The 6514-nt window shown below is 48.6% G+C and overlaps 1 non-coding gene across 1 annotated transcript; it reads right to left on the reverse strand.

Moving 5' to 3' along the window:
- Window positions 1–5932: 5932 nt before the first annotated feature.
- trnak-cuu (transfer RNA lysine (anticodon CUU)) lies at window positions 5933–6005 on the reverse strand. The gene has a single exon. It is a non-coding gene; the product is annotated as a tRNA-Lys (tRNA).
- Window positions 6006–6514: the final 509 nt, after the last annotated feature.

The following is a 6514-nucleotide window of genomic DNA, read 5'->3' on the forward strand; positions in this document are numbered from 1 at the left end:
GTGGACATTTCGTCGATAAAGTGTGCACCCCGTGTACTTCAGCATTTGCCTCCTCTATCTGAGGCTCTAAATTGCTTTGATCCACCATGGACCGATCTTCCTCTGCCACATGGTGGTTAGCAGGTATTGCAGAGCTTGCAGTTCTTTCGCAAGGCCGTTGGAGATGCCCCATTCTTCCACAGCTCTTGCAAACATACCCTTTGAAGCGGCATGAATAGGCTGAATGGAAGCCTCCACAACGCCAACAAGGTGCGAATTGCCTTGCATTCATCCTTTGTTGGGGACTCTGAGTCATCTGGTTCACCTGAGGCCTGCTGACAGTTGCAGACTCGTGGTTTCTGCCCTGTACATGTCTGCTGACAAACACATTTCCACTAAATTTATGAAGATTGTTAGCACTTGTGTGCTGAGAGGTTTGTTTGGTTTTATCACTGGTGGACATAAATACCTGTGTTATCGCAATGACCTTACTGAGGGCCGGTGTCTCTACAGCCAAAAGCTTTCGTAGGATGGTCTCGTGGCCAATGCCCAGTACAAGAAAGTCTCTGAGCATTTGCTCCAGGTAGCCATCAAAGTCACATTATCCTGCAAGTCGCCTTAGCTCGGCGACGTAGCTCGCCACTTCCTGATCTTCAGATCGCTGGCACGTGTAAAAGCGATACCTCACCAAAGCACGCTCTCCCTCGGGTTATGATGCTCCCGAACCAGTGTCCACAGCTCCTCATACGACTTATCTGTAGGTTTCACTGGAGCCAGAAGGCTGTAGGTCAGTGCCCCACAGAATGTGAGGAGGACCGCTCTCATTTTTGCAGCACTTCATTCTCCGTCCAGCTCATTTGCTACAAAGTACTGGTCTAGCCATTCGACATAGGATTCCCAGTCCTCACCCTCCCAGAACTTCTTCAGGATGCCAACAGTTTGCTGCAAGTTTGTGTTCGATTCGTATTCTCGTCGCCAGTTATTGTGGTCCTAACACTGATGATGCTGCACACAGGGAGGTTAAAGTAAGAGTGACCTCAGTCTTTCATAAGACACTCCAGAGTGAGAAGCTCGCCTTAGGGGCCGGCTTACATACAGTGCTCCCAAGTAGTGCTGGGATCCCTTGGGGCTTCAGGGGATGAGCTCCCTGCTGGCAGAACATGGGAGTGCATGCTTTACAGATACACAACACATACATTGCCTCAACTTTGATTTCTGCCAACATCCCTTGTGTTTAACCTTCGCCGCACCTCCGCCACGATCTCTCACCGTTCCTCCACCACGACCTCTCGCCGTTCCACCACCACGACCTCTCGTCACTCCTCCACCACGACTTCTCACCGCTCCTCCACCACGACCTCTCACCGCTCCTCCACCACGACCTCTCATCGTTCCAACACCACGACCTCTCACCACTCCTCCACCACGACCTCTCACCGCTCCTCCACCACGATCTATCATCGCTCCTCCACCACGACCTCTCACCGTTCCTCCACCACGATCTCTCACCATTCCTCCATCAAGATGTCTCAACGTTCCTCCAACACGATCTCTGACCGTTCCTCCACCACGATCTCACACCGTTCCTCCACACTGACCTTCGAGTTCCTCCGCTGTACCTGGGTCCCGCCGATGTTCCTGCCCATGCACCAAACGGCGACCTGGATTTTTATGACGTACAGCAGAGCAGGTCTCCAGCCGTCCTCGTTAACCCTTGCCACTGGACCAAGACCTCGCTCTGTCAAGCCCGTGTGGTGGCTGGTGTGCAATTGTCACACCACATTAAAACCATCCACCCACAGGCATCTTCCACCCTTTGATTGGAGTTCAGGACTGCAACATCGGGTCCTTCATTGAAACACCTGTTAACACATCTGGAAGTAAGCCTTCCTCGTTCGAGGATCCACCTATGATGATGATGATGATGATGTGTGGGACCTTTCCAAATGCCTGCTGGAAACCATCAGATTAAATCTAGTAAGACCCGACCCTTGATTCAGTTTTCACTGACCTTGCCTTAGGAAGGCTATATTGGCTTTGGAGGGAGCACTGTGTCGGTTTCCCATAATGATACCTGGATTCCAAGGTTTAAATTAAGATATGAGATTATACCCACTGGAAATTACAGGGTCGAGCAGTGATTTGATCAAAATTTTCAAGATAATAAGGGAGCAGATAGATTAGGTGGAGAGAAATGATTTGCGCTGGTTGGGGAGTACCAGACTAGGGGCCGTAGTCTAAACATCAGAGCCAGACGTTTCAGGAGTGAAATTGGGAAACATTCCTACACACACATGGTGGGAGAGGAATGGAACTCCCTTCTGCAAAGGGCAGTTGGTGCGGGGTCAGTTGTTCATTTTACATCGCATTTTGACCAAAATTATTAAGGAATATTGGCCAAAGGTGGGTATATGGAGTTTCGTCACAGATCAGCCACGATCACATTGAATGGCGGAACCGGCTCGAGGGGATGAATGGCCTCCTCCTGTTCCTGTGTAACAGGCTCGAGGGGCTGAATGGCCTCCTCCTGTTCCTGTGTAACAGGCTCGAGGGGTGAATGGCCTCCTCCTTTTCCTGTGTCACAGGCTCTAGGGGCTGAATGGCCTCCTCCTGTTCCTGTGTAACAGGCTCGAGGGCCTGAATGGCCTCCTCCTGTTCCTGTGTAACAGGCTCGAGAGGCTGAATGGGCCTCATCCTGTTCCTGTGTAACAGGCTCGAGGGGCTGAATGGGCCTCCTTCTGTTCCTGTTAACAGCCTCGAGGAGCTGAATGGGCCTCCTCCTGCTCCTGTGTAACAGGCCCGAGGGGGTGAATGGGCCTCCTCCTGTTCCTGTGTAACAGGCTGAAGGGGCTTAATGGGCCTCCTCCTGTTCCTGTGTAACAGGCTCGTGGGGCTGAATGGCCTCCTCCTGTTCCTGTGTAACAGGCTCGTGGTGCTGAATGGGCCTCCTCCTGTTCCTGTGCAACAGGGTCGAGGGGCTGAATGGGCCTACTCCTGTTCCTGTGTAACAGGCTCAAGGGGCTGAATGGACCTCCTCCTGTTCCTGTGTAACAGGCTCAAGGGGCTTAATGGGCCTCCTCCTGTACCTGTGTGTAAGGTCTGGGAAACAAAGGGAGGTGATATGAGAAAACATAAACTAAATGGTATTATGTTAAAACGGAAGTTGAAGAATTGAGTGAGTTACACACATAAATCTTTGAAGCTGGGTAGATAAGTTGCTAAGTTGTTTAAAAAGAATACAGGGCCCTTGGCTTTATATGTCGTGAAATGGAGGACAGCAGCGAGGAATTTATACCATACCTTTTCAATCCCGGTTTCGGTCTCAGTTGGAGAACTGTTTACAGTTCTGTGCACCACAATTTAGGAAGAATATCAAGGCATTGGAGAGACGTAAGAAATATATAAGAAACATTTCCTGTTGTTGTTGAAGACACAAACACAGGCATTAATCGAGAATCAACCTGCAGGTGACCACACATAACTAAAGAGAGCCAGAGAGACTGACAGAATCGGGAAACACCGGCAAATAGACAAGAGATATTGACAAGGACAGAAAGAACTTTGCGATCAGAAAATTGACGGCACAGCTGTGGTTAATGATACGGCTTTGGGTGATTGATTTCCTTCCAAGCCTTGAAATTCAGGAGAACCGGTTTCGTGGTATGAAGCTCGAGATAAACCCACGGGGCGATGCCAACAGGCGCCTGGCAGCAATCAGCGACAGGAAGATGCAACTTTAGCAGGCCCGGCTCATTCAGTCGGCATCGTATTAGATTTTTAATCTCCGGGTCGTGGGATCGAGCCCCATGTTGGGTGAATTATTTTCCTTAAACTTTTATGGTGCTTTCACAGGAAAACATCATTAATGAACCCACAATCTTCTTTTGCACAATGAAAGAAATGCGAACTGAGGGAGAGTTGTTCATTTGATCATTTGTTCTGTATAAGAACACAAGAACCAGGCACAGGAGTAGGCCATTTGTCCCTTCGAGCCTGCCTTCTTTTGCACTGAAACAAATTATAACCGTGTTTTTAAATTAGCAGTGCGAGATATTTAGAGGGCACATTTCAATGTTTCACAAAACCATTCCTTTCGCGACAGCCACCCAGGATCGATTCCCGGTTTGAGAAGTAACTTTGATATCGTTGTTTGTCATTGAAGTGGGGTCATTTTGTTAAGTTCGATGGATCTCCCAAAGCACTTGAGAGTGGTGTCCAAACAAATGAGTTTGGAATTAAAAACACTGAATGTCAGGAGCTGTATTTGAACCCACACCACCAGAAAAGATTGTGAACTGAACACAGCACCTTAGACCGGTTGGCCATCCTGACTGCTAGATGCTCCAGTTGCAAGTTATTACTCTGGAATGTTTCAGACCGGACACTTGTTCGGTGTTACTGGAAGGACCAATGACCGGGATATTCTCTCCCCCGGGGTTTTCCTGAGCAGTTGCTCGGTGTATGGGGCGTTGGTCCGGGTCCGAGGTAGCTTGCATCATGTGACAATGGACACCGGACTGCTCTTGTTCCATTTTATCGCACATTAGTTTTTGGTTCAAAAAATATATCAGAAATGGGACATGAACCCACATTTTCAGAGGAGACAGTGACCTGAACACAGAACCTTAGACCGCTAGGCCATCCTGATTATTCAGTGCTGTGTGTGGCCACTTGCAGGTTGATTTTGAACTTTTCTGACCTGTCACATGAAATAAATGAGGGCAGCAGGCTTGTCTCTGCCTGACACCGGGGAAACAGTGAGACAGACATTGCATTGTGTTCAGGTATCATCACAGCAATATCCGCAGTCAGGAGCTGAAAAGGACGAAGAGCTGAAAAAACACAAGAAGAAAGCTAAGAAATGTCAGCAATTGTGGTAAACTCTTTAATGTGTTTCCTGCTCGTTTAGTGATGCGGTGCTCACAGAGGGAGCCCGGATGCAGAAAGTAAATCTTTCATTCAAAATCTTTAAAATAATGACATGCAACAAATTAAACTGTGTGTCGAGGGATGGGGATGGGTGAAGATTATTTGTTTTATTCCCCATTCATTAACCGACAGCGTTGTTTTGTAGAATTGCTACTGAGGGACAGTGGAAACTTCAATAACTGAACTTTAACTATGTAAGGATTTTGAATCATTGATGAAGTTTTCTCCCCTTACTGACTTTACTCACTCTGTATGTTGGAGACTGGTTTAAAATGTTCAGTGATCATGCGAAAAGGAACCAGGCGCGACTTTTGTGCAATTTATTTCACAGCAAAAAAAGTCTCCAAAATAATGTTTCCACCCGTGCAAGAACGGGGTACCTTTCGCGTGTGAGGCAAAACTGACAACCGCTACACTACAGAATCATTGTGGGTAAAGTAATCTTAGGAATACAACCAGAGCTTTAACCGACACAGCTGGCCGAAACGTCAGGAGCTGGTTTTACGAGAATAGAATGAAGGTGCTATATTTAAGGAGGCTGTGAGTGTGGCAGGAATTGACCTCGTGTTTCCCAGACTTCACCCATAGGAACAGGAGATGGCCATTTAGCACCGAGTGGATAGGATCTGGGATGCACGTCTTGAAAGGGCGGTGGAGGCAAATTCAATCTTATCTTTCAGACGGGAGTTGGATAAGTTGCTGAAGGAAAAACAATTGCAGGGCTACGGGGAAAGGGTGGGGGAGTGGAACTCGCTGAGAGTCGGCACGGGCTCGTTGGGCCGAATGGCCTTCCGTGCTGTAACCATTCCATGAATCGATAAGTTATTGGCACATTTCATAGTGTGGGTGAGAGCACAACATTGCAAAGGGACATGGATTGAGTCAGCAAAACTAGAGGCATCTGATTCAGGAGATTCGCGGGGCTTGGAAATTTCGGAGTTTAATGACTTTGAAAGGAACATTTTTGTTTTGTGCCGTTTCGGTGACAGGTTTTCCATGAAAGCAACATGAAATGAAAAGAAATCGCCCAACGTGGGGCTCGAACCCACGACCCTGAGATTAAGAGTCTCATGCTCTTCCGACTGAGCTCGCCAGGCTTCTGACCAACACACGTTTTTATCACTCATTGCAGCCAGGCGCCTGTTGGCTCTGCCCCAGATGTTAAAATTTGCTGTTGAAGAACTGACAGGGTCTTCTTCAATGGTGGACCAGGCTCGAGGGGCCGAATGGCAAACTCCGGCCCCTAATCCGCATGTGTTTATGTTTACGTCTTTTGCGGAGCTCCTTCGGGGTGAACGAGCCAAAGGAGGACAGCGGAAAAGTTACAAGGACACCCTCAAAGCATCCCTGGTAAAGTGCAACATCACCACTGACACCTGGGAGAACCTGGCCGCAGACAGCCCGAGCTGGAGAAAGTCCATCCGGGAGGGCGTTGAGCTCTTTGAGGCTCGATGCAACGATAATGAAGAGACCAAGCGCAGGCAGCGGAAGGAGCACGCAGCAAACCAGTCCCAACAACCCCTTCCCTCGACGTATGTCTGTCCCACCTGTAACAGGATCTGTGGCTCTCATATCGGACTGTTCAGCCATCAAAGGACTCACTTTG

The sequence above is a fragment of the Pristiophorus japonicus genome, unplaced genomic scaffold, assembly GCF_044704955.1.
Source record: "Pristiophorus japonicus isolate sPriJap1 unplaced genomic scaffold, sPriJap1.hap1 HAP1_SCAFFOLD_66, whole genome shotgun sequence".
Lineage (NCBI taxonomy): Eukaryota > Metazoa > Chordata > Chondrichthyes > Pristiophoridae > Pristiophorus > Pristiophorus japonicus.